General features: G+C 31.7%; 1 protein-coding gene across 3 annotated transcripts in view; it reads right to left on the bottom strand.

Annotated features, from left to right (window-relative positions):
- The window catches only part of cacna2d1a (calcium channel, voltage-dependent, alpha 2/delta subunit 1a), a 107,006-nt gene that overhangs the window by 91,636 nt on the left and 782 nt on the right, over nt 1-14,588 (bottom strand). The gene's annotated exons all lie outside the window — the stretch shown is intronic.

Genomic DNA, 14,588 nt, shown 5'->3' with positions numbered 1-14,588 from the left:
GAGTAGACACACCTGAGGTCATTAATGTAGACATGTGAATATTCACCTCGGCTACAATGCAAACCTGTGACTCTGTGTTGCTGTGGGAATCTACAGGTGTCAAAACGGTCCATGCCAAACAGACACGTTTCTGTACAGTCTTCACACCTACAAACAGATGCTCCTGGGATCCTGGTGAAAACACCAGAAACACAGCTGACAACAAGCAACAGGTGTAAAACTGAGCTCAAATTTACACAATCACAGCCAGCTCAGCTTTACGCCTTCAGAGCTGAAACTGTGCTATTCCACCTCTCAGAGAGATAATTAAAAAAAAAAAGTCCATATTTTTCAACGTGACCTCCTTCAACCATTTCAGTCAGATGTCATTCAGTCGTCTAATAAATACGGGCAGAATGTAAGTACAGCACAGAAGAATAGGGTTGGATTTAATTATGTCTCTGGGGAAAATCTAGTAGCAAACCTGACATAAGAAAGCAGAAATAAACAAGCCACCTCCCTCTGCTCGCTTCATCTGTTTAGCGCTTTCACAGCTCCATTTCTGCCACTCTCACTCTCCTGTCTGTCAGTATCTATCTTGCTCTTTCTGTGGGTGAAATTTGTAAATGGAAAAAACAAGGCGGGTGACTACATAGTACTCTGTTGTATGGTGAGATTACGTAGAGGAGAACGATCAATAAAGGCTGTGTGAATTGAGTACTTTTTAGATATTCATTAGCTTGTATTAAGAGACATGTTAAATACTTATTTATACTGTGAAGAATATAAATATTACATGTAAAATATCCTGAAAACATTAAGCATACTAAAACCTGAAGAGAAACTTAAAATATGGTTGTCAGTAAAAATGAAATATAAAATAATTGTGATTAATCTAATGATTTCTGAATTTCTTTATTAAAACAGTAATATTTAACACATTTATTTAGTTTTAATTTATCTATAAATTTATTATCTATTAAACAAACTGTCAATATAAATAAATTATTTTCAATAAAACAGTAATATCAAATTTAGTAAATCTTAACTTAATGTTATTTATTTATGCAATTTAATTAATAGTAAAATTCCATCAAACTGAACTTAATAATCCTTACATATTTTAATTGAATAACTGATTAATGTTTGTTCACTTATTTAATTAAAATACATAAGGATTATTCAATTCAATTTGATGGAATTTTACTATTAATTAAATTGTGTAAATCTTCAAATAATTTTATAAATTAAAATTAAGAATAGAATAAAAATTAAAAATTAATTCAATTATAAATTAAAATTAAAAATGACAATTAAAATAAATCTTTAAAATATTTGTGTGTAATTTGTTTTAACCTCTTATTGATTTATTTTATAATGATTTTTGAATTTAGTGAAACATTAATAACAAAAGTCATAATTTTTTACTAATTTATTTCATTTTTATATATTTATGCATTTATTTATTAAACTATGGCTGTTAACAAACATAAATTAAATATGAAATAATTATGATTGATTTAATAAATAAAAATGAATATATAATTTTTTTTTTACATTTTAACTCATTTATTTATTTTTATTTATTTACGCATTTATTTATTTATTAAACTATGGCTTTCAGTGAATTAAATATAAAATAACTGATTAATCTCATGATTTCAGATTTAATGAAACTAATAAAAAAGCCATCATTTTAAACTTTTTTTTTTCATTTTTATATATTTATGTATTCATTTGTTAAATAGACTGTCAATAGACATTAATGAAATATAAAATGATTAATTTAACAAATAAAAATTAATCCATAAAAAATTCTGTACATTTTAACTCATTTGTTTATTTTTATTTATTTACGCATTTATGTATTACATTTACATTTATGCATTTTCTGATTTAATGAAATAGTAATAACAAATGTCATAATTTTTAATTAATTAATTTATTTTATATATTTCTGTATGTATTTATTAAACTACGGTTGTCAATAGACATCAATTAAACATAAAATAATTATGACTCATTTAATACATAAAAATGAATCCAAAAAACGAATTCCATACATTTGAACTCATTTGTTTATTTTTATTTATTTACGCATTTATGAATTTATTTATTAAACTACGGCTTTCAATAGACATAAATTAAATAAAAATAACCGATTAATCTTATGATTTCTGATTTAATGAAACTAATAAAAAAAATTCTGTGTTTATTTATTAAACTATGGCTGTCAATAGACATCAATTAAACATAAAATAATTACAACTAATTTAATAAATAAAAATGAATCCATCAAAACTAATTCCGTACATTATAACTAATTTGTTTATTTTTATTTATTTACGCATTTATGAATTTATTTATTAAACTACGGCTACCAACAGACATAAATATAAAATAACCGTAATCTCTGATTTAATAAAATTTCTGATGCAATTTCTGATTTAATAAAACAGCAATATCAAAATGATAAAATGTATTTATTTATTAATTCATTCATTCATTCTGAACTTTTCCAAAGATTCCGTAGGATTTCCTGGACGTTGCAAAACCTCAGTTTGGAAACACCTGGTCTACTACATCCTAGCACTTGATTTTTTTTTTTTTTTTTTTTTTTTTTATGAATCAGGTACTGAAATAATGCAGTCGGCATGTTCAGCTAATCAATGCTAAAAGCAGCTGCGGTTCATTCTTGTATATTCCCTCCTTTTTGTTAGTGGCAAAGATTCTTAAACAAAAAAGGTTTGATCCAATCACACTCAGTAAGATACAAGAGCTGTAAATCAAGTTCTATCTCAGTGTCTATGTAAGAAATGTGTGAAAGAGAGAGAGAGAGAGAATTAGAGTCAGGTAAACCTTCTGAAAAACTGCAAATGACAAAGGGAATCATTTTGCATTTTCACAATTTTTTAAAATTTAATTAACGCTGCATATGAATATTTCATATTAACGCATTCATTACCAGCAACTGATCTGCGCAGGACTATTATAGGACAAAACGCACGCTCTTAGGAACTCACATTAATCTGAGGTAACCCAGTGTGCTGGATTTTGCATGCTCTGTTAACCAGCGATGACACCCAAGATAAAAGAACACCAGAGAATATTCAGTGGGGCACTGTGACCCACCTGCAACCCAAATTTTGTTGGCCTACTATATTCAGCACAGTAACGTCAGCAAGACTTACGCGGGCGGCTCTCGTTCCCGCTGTGCCAAGGTGGGAGGGGCTGCAGCCAGACAAAGTCACAGTGACATTGTGAACGACCAGGGATGTTCTCCTAATACAGACTGTTGTATTATTAGAAACTGTTGAAACGGAGCCAGCCCGCATAGCCGTGCTTTCAGGCACTTATTTCATGCACACAAAGAGATACAGTGCCATGAAAAAGAATGTGATTCCACTGGAACTAGATGGTTTTCTACATTAATTGACCATAAAATGTCTTCTGATCTTCATCAAATCACAAGTATTGGAAACTTCAGCTAACAACACACAAACAATTATACTCCTTTGTCTTTGTGTAAATGAAAAAATATGATATTTAAATTAAATAAGATAATAATCCATTTGTAATAGTCGTGTATGAGGTAAGCCTTCAAAAAAGAAGAAAACAACATAAACGTTTTATAAAAGTGGAGTGCTTTTGAGGGCATTTAATTGATTTGTGCCAACAGATGAAAATTCAAGCCGTCAAATTCATCTTCAACATTTATTTCATGAAATAAGCAGCTTGGACATTCTTCAGAAAGTGTATAATAAGGGTTTAGGAATGAAATGAGAACAAAACATCAATTTTGGGTGAACAATATCTTTAAAGGATTAGTTCAGCAAAAAAAATGAAAATTCTATTCTCATTTTTGAGACTTTTTTCCCCTCAGAACTGGACATTAAAGTTTATATCTTACAATTTTGACTTTATAACTTGGAATACTGACTTTATAACTCCTAAGTGTGAGTTTATAGCAATTCTGACTTTATAACTCACAATTGTTATTTATATCTCACAACTTAGATTTTATAACTTATCAGTTTATATCTCACAATTCTGACTTTTTAACTTACAATTATGAGTTTATATCTCCCAATTATGACTTTATAACTCGGAATTGTGAGTTTATATCCAGCAATTCTGACTTTATAACTCACAATTGTGAGTCTATATCTCACAATTTTGATTTTATAACTTACAATTTTGAGTTTATATCTCACAATTATGACTTTATAACTCACAATACTGACTTTATAACTTGTAATTATGAGTTTATATCTTGCAATTATGACTTCATAACTCACAATTGTGAGTTTATATCTCGTAATCTTTACTTTATAGCTCACAATTGTTATTTATATCTCACAATTTAGATTTTATAACTTACAATTTTGAGTTTATATCTCACAATTATGACTTTATAAGTTGTAATTATGAGTTTATATCTCGCAATTATGACTTCATAACTCACAATTGTGAGTTTATATCTCGTAATCTTTACTTTATAGCTCACAATTGTTATTTATATCTCACAATTTAGATTTTATAACTCGTCAGTTTATATCTCACAATTCTGACTTTATAATTTACAATTATGAGTTTATATCTCACAATACTGCCTTTATAATTTGTGAGTTCATATCTCGAAATTACAGCTTTATAAGTCACAATTGTAAGTTCATATTTTACAATTCTGACTTTATAACTCGTGAGTTTACATCTCACAATTCTGACTTTATAACTTGCAATACTGACTTTATAACTCGTAACTGTGAGTTTATATCTCACAATTCTGACTTTATTATTTGTGAGATTACATCTCAAAATTACAGCTTTATAACTCACAATCATGCGTTTGTGTTGCAATTCTGACTTCAGAACTTGAGTTTCTATCTTGCAATTGTGAGTTTATTTTTTCAATTTTAACTTCATGACTTCGGTTCATATATCGCAATTCTGACTTTATAACTTGAGAGTTTATATCTCGCAATTCTGACTTTAAAACTCACAATTGTGAGTTTATATCTAACTTCAGAGTTTATTTCAAGCAATTCTGACTTTATAACTCACAACTGAGTTTATATCTCACAATTCACCTATCAGTAAGCCCCACCCCCCTTAGTTACTGTTGCTCCCTTGGACAAACAGAGTTGCTCACTGTCTTACAATGACAGCTGTCAGTGTGAAAACCTTGTCCCACAACACAGAAGGGCCTCCATTCAAGTTGGAATTAAATATTCCATGGAGGGATATATAAAATATTTGACAATAAGCAGGAGAAGTCTCATATTACAACTTGCAGGATCAACACTGTTCATGTATCACAGGGTACCATTAAATTAATGTACATTTAACCATGTTAATATGGTGAGACACTAAAATACAGACCTTCTTTTTTGACCTACACTGTACATGATGTGAGAACAGTTCGTTATTTAGGTAAGCATGGACTCACTAACTTTACCGTTAGCTAGGTTTAGCCAGATATACCTTGCTGAAGCACAAGATGAATGAAAATTGTAACTTAATGAGTGTATGACAACCAGAAAATGAATGTTTTTGTCTTCACTGGGATTGGAGTTGAATGTTTAGGGACATTTTGCTGTTTTGTTTAGATTTAAGAAATGTAATAAAATAAATTCCACTGCCTATCCTCTCAGGATATCTGGAATCAGAGTTACAAGTACCACAGGCACATCATTTTTCTATTTCTGTAGCATAAACAATCAATCCGACGCGAGCTTCAGATCTTCCAATGATTCTCTATGGCACTGAAACCTAAAGATGTCCGAATTCCGCTCCCAGTGCAACTGATACTCGACTGCCATTGGCTCATCTGCGTCTGAGGGGAGGGGCTTACCGACAGGTCAATTCTGACTTTATATCTTGCAATTGTGAGTTTGTATCTCACAATTCTGAGGAAAAAAGTCAGAATTGCAAGATGTGAACTCAGAAAAGTCAGAATTGTGAGATAAAAAGTCTTTGTATTTTTTATTCAACGGTGGAAACAGGTTTCCATAGAAATCTCTCTTACATTAAAAATGTAATTTGTGTTTCAAAAAGTAAATAAGATAACAAAAGTTATATGTAGTTGAAACAACACTAAGGTTGAGTAATTAATGACAGAGTTTTATTTTTTGGATGAATTATCTCTTTAAGATCAGACTTTGTTGTAAGGGGAAAGAAATGAATGCAACTACACTAATATATATTTTAGGATGTAATATTTTTGTCTATGCCTGTCTTGTTGAGCTTTTAAAATCTGCATCTTTTCCCCCCAGGACTGAGCTTCCCTTAGGTGCTGATATTGAAATTTCTGATTAAAAGTGATTTATGTCAGAGTGAATTGCAAAATGTGAGGCCGAAATGTAAATATGCTCTTTGCGCATCCTGCGAGAGCGGAGTGAGAATGTGTATGTGCGTGAGTGAGTCCATCAAGTAGAGTGTAGTGTTTCTTTACACATTAGTAATCTCCTCTGGCAACCGTGGCTGTCTCCACAAATATATCTCTCCTCCTTTCTGTCCCTCTTTTTCCCCTTCCTTCACTCATGGTCAGGACATCTGTCTGTCTCACTATAGCACACGTCTTAGAAACAGACATCAAGATGCACATGTATGTCGAGCCCAGGGTATTTCAAGTTCAGCAATGCAAGTTACCATATCACATTCGAACCTTAACTAAACTTAACCTCAAACCTAAACAGTAAACATGGCAACACACATTGACAGGTACTTTTATAACTCATTCAATAATATGTTATATAAACCTGACAGCCAAAAGATGCTTTTGGGAATTTCTTATGACCATTTTGGATCATCTTTTTCATTTGCTACCCTTTTGACATTCATTCCTTGAGCTATTCCCATCCTAATGTTTTCTTTTCTAACACTGTATCCCTCCAGCTGCTAAATTCACACAAACACACATACACTGTAAAAAACACAATTTGTTGAGTCAGCTTAAAATGTTCAGTCAACTCAAATAACTTCACTTAACTTGAAATGTTAAGTTGTGAAAATGTTAAGTGACAACTTAGATATTTGTGTTTGTTAAACTTAAAAAGCAAGGTAAGTAACCCAGCTGCCTTAAACTTTTAAGTTGAATCAACTCAAGTATCTAAGCTGTCACTTAGTACAACTTAACATTTCAAGTTGAATAAACATTTTTTGAGTTAACTGAACTTAAAATTTTAAGGCAGCCAGGTAACAAAATATTTTAAGTTGACTCAACAAATTGTTTTTTACAGTGTACACACATGCACACACACACCTCTCCTTCACCTTCCATTACGGACTTTGTATAGCTTCTTATGTGTCAGGGTCATAAACAGTGAAATTGGCCTTGTAGGGGGAAATGTCAAATTGATATCAATCTGTCCACCTCACCTACAAAAATTAGCCATGGTTTTGCTACAAATAAAATCAAACCATGATTAATATAGTTAACAATGGTTAATATAGTTAAACCATGATAACCACAAATAACCATGATTTTGCTACACTAACCATAGTCTGTAGTAAAACTATGGTTATACAAATGTTTGTGGGTGTGGGCGGGGCCTGAGAAGTATGATCTCATACTGCTCAGAAAATCAAAACGGCTTGATAACTGAGACTGTTTAAGTTTTTGGGGGGGATTAAAAGAAAGGAGTGAATAGATTTTTATCATTGTAGGAAAACACCATGTAAAAGTGAATTTAGATCCGATTTCCCCTTTAAGATTTTTGTGAAAAATAGAAAGTTTAAACAACAGTTTGTAATATAATTTTTTTTATAGCTATGTAAAAGTATTCACTGTCATATTCACTGTAAAAAATAAAAAACACAATTTGTTGAGTCAGCTTAAAATAATTTGTTACCCTGCTGCCTTAAAATTTTAAGTTCAGTCAACTAAAGTAAGTTTAGTCAACTTGAAATGTTAAGTTGTAGTAAGTAACAACTTAGATACTTGTGTTTGCTAAACTTAACAGATGGGTAAGTAACCCAGCTGCCTTAAAATTTTAAGTTGATTCAACTCAAATATCTAAGTTGTCACTTAGTATAATTTAACATTTCAAGTTGAATAAATGTTTTTTTGAGTTGACTGAACTTAAAATTTTAAGGCAGCCAGGTTACAAATTATTTTAAGTTGACTCAACAAATTGTTTTTTACAGTGTTGTCACCCTTGCTGAATAAAGTATTAATTTAAAAAAGTAAATACTTGTGAATGATAGCGTATATATATATATATATATATATATATATATATATATATATATAGAATAAACATTGATATTTCTAATGCAATACTTATGAGCTTCAGGAAATCAATACACAGTCTTACTGCCTGTAAAGCCACAAGCTCTCACAAAAAGCCTGAAGAAATCACTGATTTTGAGTATACTAGATTCCCTCTTTAGCACACATAAGGAAGAATTCTGGAATATGAGCCCACAGACAAACTTCCATTAACACTCTTAGAAACAGGCGCATATATGTACTGTCTGGCATTCTCCACCTGTGGAGTTCTTCACTGTACATTCATAACAATATTAGGGGTGGAAAGCAGATGTGCTTCTTTTACACAACGTGGCTGGCATTCAACCAGCTGTAAGCAATTCACAAAATTTCCAGTTAGCTTGTTGGGGAAGTCAAAGAAGTTTGGAGGGAAAAGTCCTCCACGTGGCCTAATGTCTCAGAGCTGAACAAAGAACTTTCAGCCATCAGCATTAAGTTTTTCTATTTGTTTTAAGTTGGCAATTCTTTAAAGATCAAGCATTATGTAATAGATTCAGCATTTATGGTACTACTAAATTCTTCTGAAACCATAAAATTATGAGAATCAAATGACCACGAAAACAAAATTAGACTCGGCATATTATATGTGGGCATGGGAACAGGAAGACTGCCGCTGTGTGGGTTTACTTTAGCTGTACTCTGGGGACAAATTTGTCTAAACCAGTCTAAATCTGTCTAAAACTCACTTTAGACATCCAGGGAAATAAAATAAAAAAATAAAATAAAATGAAAAAATAATAAATAAAATAAAATAAAATAAAATAAAATAAAATAAAATAAAATAAAATAAAATAAAATAAAATAAAGAAATGTATTTACCAAATTAAATTTTACTTACAACTACAGTTTCATTAAATTCAGAAATCATGACAAATTTTTAAAGGGATAGTTCACCCAAAAATGAAAATTCTGTCATTAATTATTCACCCTTATGTCGTTCTAAACCCACAGGACCTTCATTCGTCTTCGAAACACAAATTTATGTTTTTGATTAAATAGAGAGAACAGAGGTTTTATGGGTTTGAAACAACATGAGGGTGAATAATGACAGAATTTTCATTTTTGGGTGAACTATCCCTTTAATTAATTAGTTAATTCATTCCTGAATGCGATTTTACAGTTTCATTAAATTCTGAAATCATGAGCTCAATCATTATTTTATATTTAATTCATATTTATTGACAGATACAGTAAGTAAGAAAGAAGATAAATAAATAAATAAATCACAAAACATTTTATTTTAGGTTTGGACATTCATAATTAGCTTTTTATAAACCAAGTGAATGGAATAAAACAATGGAATGTTTTCATTGACATATCTAGGTAAATGTATTTGTGTAGAACGAAAGTATAAACCCTGTGCAGTTTGCATAAAAATATTAATTGGAAAGACACGGGGGGGACATTCTGGTCCTCTGCCATTCACCCTGAATCTGACTGAGCTTTAACTTTGCCAGAGTGTTTGGGTGACAAAAATAGCTCCCAGCTGTTTTCAAAGGGCTCAGCAAATACCTACAAAAAGGCTTCCTGCTGAACTAAGGTGTTAAAAAACTGCCTCTAAACACATAAGCGCAGCACAAACACGTAATATACTAGCAAAACCTTTTCTTTCTGAAAATATCTAAAACTCTGGAACCGTAGACCAAAGTTAAACCCACGCCACAAAGACTGTGAGCTGGCTGATTTCCAAAGGGCAAATAATGCTCATTCTGCACTCTGATGGGAAGGATAAGGCTAGAAACAGGAAAGGCCCATGTATCGAACTGCTTAAGCATGAAATTTGATTATGCTTGTAGTCAAAGTGCAACATGGCGAGGACACTGACGCAAACGTTGTAGAAGTGTGATTTGAAGATGAAGAGAAGCTAACTGATCCAGTGCCATCATCCCAGAGGCCCAGAAACCTGAAACATGAGGCTCCTGATCCAAAATAAACATGACAGGGAACCATCACTCAATTTTGATGGATACAGAACACACATGAGCTGAGAAACCTCAAATTCCAAGCAGGCAACGTTCAGGAACATTTAGAAATAATCATCTCATCGAAAATATTCTACTATATATTTCGTTTTTTAAAGTTTTTTAAAAGCCTGCACAAAGAAAATGGTTTTGAACAGTCCTAAACACCCTCTTTTGACCATTTGCCAGTTTTAATTACACAGTTAATGTTGATTTGTGTAACTTTCAGTAACATATTGATACTCTTAAATCTGTATTTTAATAAACACTTTGCTCTCCATGCACACTAGCGTTCAAATGTGTGGTGTCAGTAAGATTTTTTTTTTTTTTAAGAAGTTATTTTACTCAGCAATGGTGCATTATATTGATCAAAAGTGACAGTAAATACATTTACAATGCTACCAAAAAAATTCTATTAAAAAAAGAAGCTGTTCTTGTGATCTTTCTGTGGAAGCCCGTTTCCACCACTGAATAGAAATTTTAAAAAAGTTATTGCGACTTTTTATCTCACTTTCTTACAACTGCGTGATATAAACTCGCCGTTTATATAGTTTTTCTTCGCAAATGTGAGTTTACATATCACAATTCTAACTTTTACTCGCAATTCTGATTCTTTTCTCAGAGAGGTCCAAATTTTAGGGGAAAAAAGATTGATACAGTATGTTCTCAGTATTGCACGTTTATCTCTCACAATTCTGACCTTAAAACTTGCAACTGCGTGTTATAAAGTCAGAATTGTGAGATATAAGCAATTCTTAGAGAAAAAAGTCACAATTGGGATATAATTGCAATTTTATTTATAAACTTGCAGTTCTGAGAAAAAAAGTCAGAATTCTGAGTTTATATCTTGCAATTCTAACTTTTTTTTCTCGCAATTCTGACTTCTTTTCTTAGAAGAGAAATAAACTCTAAATTGCTAGTTATAAAGTCCAATTTTCATGGGAAAAAAGACTGACATGTGCTCAGAATTACAAGTTTAAAATCACACAATTCTGACTTAAAAACTTGCAATTGCCTGTTATAAAGCCAGAATTGCAAGATTTAAGCAATTCTGAGAAATAGTCACAATTGCGATAAAACTGCAATTTTTATTGATATAAACTCGCAATTCTGAAAAAAAAAAAAAGTCAGAATTTTGAATTTATATCTCGCAATTCTGACTTTATTTCTCAGAATTCTGACTTTATTTTTACGAATAATGAATTTATTTCTCAGAATTGCAAGTTTACATCTCACAATTGTAAGAAAAAAAAAGAATTTCCAGTTAGTATATGAAATGTAAACTCACAATTACAAAAAAAAAAAAAAAAAAAGTCTTTTTTTATTTAGTGGTGGAAACAGGCTTCCACATTGTACTCATTAAAGAATCCTGAAAAAAAAACATACAGTTTCCACGAGAGCTGCACAATTCTAGATAAATTAAGATAAATTTTTTTTTTTCAAATAGAGATCACGATTCTCCCACAATTCTTAAATAAGCAAAATAACATTTCATTACTAGACGCTGTGACAAAATATTAATTGCAGCAGTCTATTCAAAAATGTTTAATACTTTTGAAAGAATATATTTAAAAAATTGCATGAATGCATAATTCAATGACTTTACAGTACTTGTTTCATTAATGAACAAATCAGCATTTTTGAACAAATCTCTTGAATGAATGATTCAACGACACATTTTTAAAAGTCACTTGTAATCAACAAACGTTATTTAATGTGCCAATTATTTTCCAAAGATGATTTGCTGTATTTTGATCGCTACCATAGACATCAGTGTTTATATCCGAACTATAAAAGGATGAAAAGACTCCGAAGCTGTTTCATACCCAAACATGATAATTGCTCTTTCTGTGTGCAGCGCAAACACAGATTTAAAATGTTCCGATATGACTTCATCAAAGGTTTAACAGACACAGACAAACCGTTGTCATTTAGAAATAAAATCACATGGGTGCTTGAATTGAGATCTTTGCAGCTCTAGTTTCCACAAAAATGTTAAGCATCATTTTTTTTTTTTAACACTGATAATAATAAATGTTTCTTGAACACCAAATCAGCATATTGGAAAAATTTCTGAAGGATCATGTGACACTTCAGACTTGATGTAATGGCTACCAAAAATAAGTTAAATATGAAAATATATACGTTATTTAAATTTGAAATAATATTTTGCAACATTGTTGTTTTTACTGTATTTTTGATCAAATAAATGCAGCCTTGGTGAGCATAAAAGACTACTTTCAAAAACATTAAAACTTCCCACCAACCCCAAACCTTTGAAAGGTAGTGTAATTGATTTTTCTTTAATATATAAAACATTAAGCAGATGATTTCACTTCATAATAAGCCATGCGAACTGTTAACTTCCCTTTTTTAAGTTTACCACTAAAAATCTGTTTATTAACATAAAAGGCTTTAATAAAAAGGATGACAGGTCTCAAACCACTGCAGAAGCAAAGATGACATAACATCTAAATAATGGCAAAAGTGCACAGATGCGCTACCTGCTTTGTGCTCCTCTCAAGAAGCTTTCATGGGTGGAACGGGTGACATCAGACTCAGATCTGAGGACATTAATCATTTGCCTCACAGCACAGCAAAAGCCACAAGACACTAAGAAGGGATGGGGGAGACTGGGGAGGAAAGTGCAGTCATAGAGCATCTGAAGTAGACAGGCTCTGGCATTAGGAGGTTTGGGTTTGGAGACAAAGATGCAGTCACAAGGAGAAAAGGGGCTCAGAATGACAAGAAAGAAGGGAAGTGGAACCACAATAAAAAAAATTACTTACGTAATGTGACATTGCTCAGTCAAATATGATACACTCAAGAAGGAATGTAAGTTGGAACATCCGTTTATCTATTGGGTTTTGATTGTTGCATGAAAAAAGGGGTGTTTGATACCAGAATTTGTGCTGTCAGCTATTCAGTTTTGACAATAAATCATCCCTAATAAGACCAGGAGCGTGCATCAAGTAAGTAAACAGACTGAATTTTGATTCTATGTCAACTTTAACTTGGTGGATCAAGTACAAGCTCACAACACAGATCAGACACAGGCCTAAGGACATCAGACTGTGATTTACATATTACCAAATTCTGTCTCAACCCCAAACAATCTCAAGCAAAGAGTGGAATCTGATTGCTTTCATTTGACAGATGATTGCTTCTACGCCTTGAGCTGTTCCTGTGTCCAATCTATCATAGAGAGGGGTTATATGAGTTTGTAGATGTTGTAAAACACACCAAAACTCATGCCACGAATTGAGGCTAGTTGATGGAGAGCAGACAGCTTCATTACATAATCTTATGGTAAAAAAAGGTACGGTTTCACATGCTTGAGTTTTAAATAATATAGACAGGTGATAGGCTCTGCTCAACTAAAAATAACTCACAGGACACAGGTGGCACATCAGGTTCTGATGACCACTTGTCTGGCACTAGCAGGCTGGCTGGTGTTATAAAACCACATAACGTTGTGAATTCATTTGATTACATTTATAGTTTAAAATCTGTGACCTTGGACCACAAAACCAGTCTTAAGTAGAACGGGTATATTTGTAGCAATAGCCAAAAATACATTGTATGGGTCAAAATTATTGTTTTTTCTTTTATGCCAAAAATCATTAGGATATTAAGTAAAGAACATGTTCTATGAAGATATTTTGTAAATTCCCTACTGTAAATATATCAAAACTTCATTTTCGATTAGTATGCATTGCTAAGAACTTCATTTGGACAACTTTAAAGGCAATTTTCTCAATATTCTGAAAGGCTTTCAAATAGTTGTATCTCAGCCAAATATCGTCCTATCCTAACAAAACAAACATCAATGGAAAGTTTATTCAATGTATAAATTATGACCGCTTTTGTGGTCCAGGGGCACATTTAAGTGAAAGATTTAAAGGGGCAGCTCACAAATTCTGGCATCACTTTATTACCCTCATGTCTTTTTTAAACTTACATGGCTTTATTTCTTCTGCAGTACTTTAAAAAGGAACTGAATAGTTTTATTTATCTTTGACTTTCATTACATGGACACGGAAAATGTATCAAAACACCCCCTTTGTATATTCCACAGCAGACATAAAAATAAAGAGAAAATAATTTATTTATTAACTCCATTATTCATAACTTGAAAACCGGATCAGTCATATAATATTTTTTTTTCTATGAATCGAATCAACGCGATTCATTTAAAAGATCCGACTCAAATGAATCATTCATTCACGAATAGGATGTTACAGAGCATGGCAAAAAATAAATAATCAAGATTTTCCGGAAGAAGCAACTTAAATTTCATCTGATCATCACACTGTTTTTTTTTTTTTTTCTCCTTGAAATGTAGCAAACGAGTCATATGAATTTCTTTTACCATA

Source organism: Labeo rohita, chromosome 4, assembly GCF_022985175.1.
Source record: "Labeo rohita strain BAU-BD-2019 chromosome 4, IGBB_LRoh.1.0, whole genome shotgun sequence".
NCBI classification, from domain to species: domain Eukaryota; kingdom Metazoa; phylum Chordata; class Actinopteri; order Cypriniformes; family Cyprinidae; genus Labeo; species Labeo rohita.
Note: the sequence above shows the minus strand (reverse complement) of the source record. Positions and strands in the feature narration are given on the sequence as shown.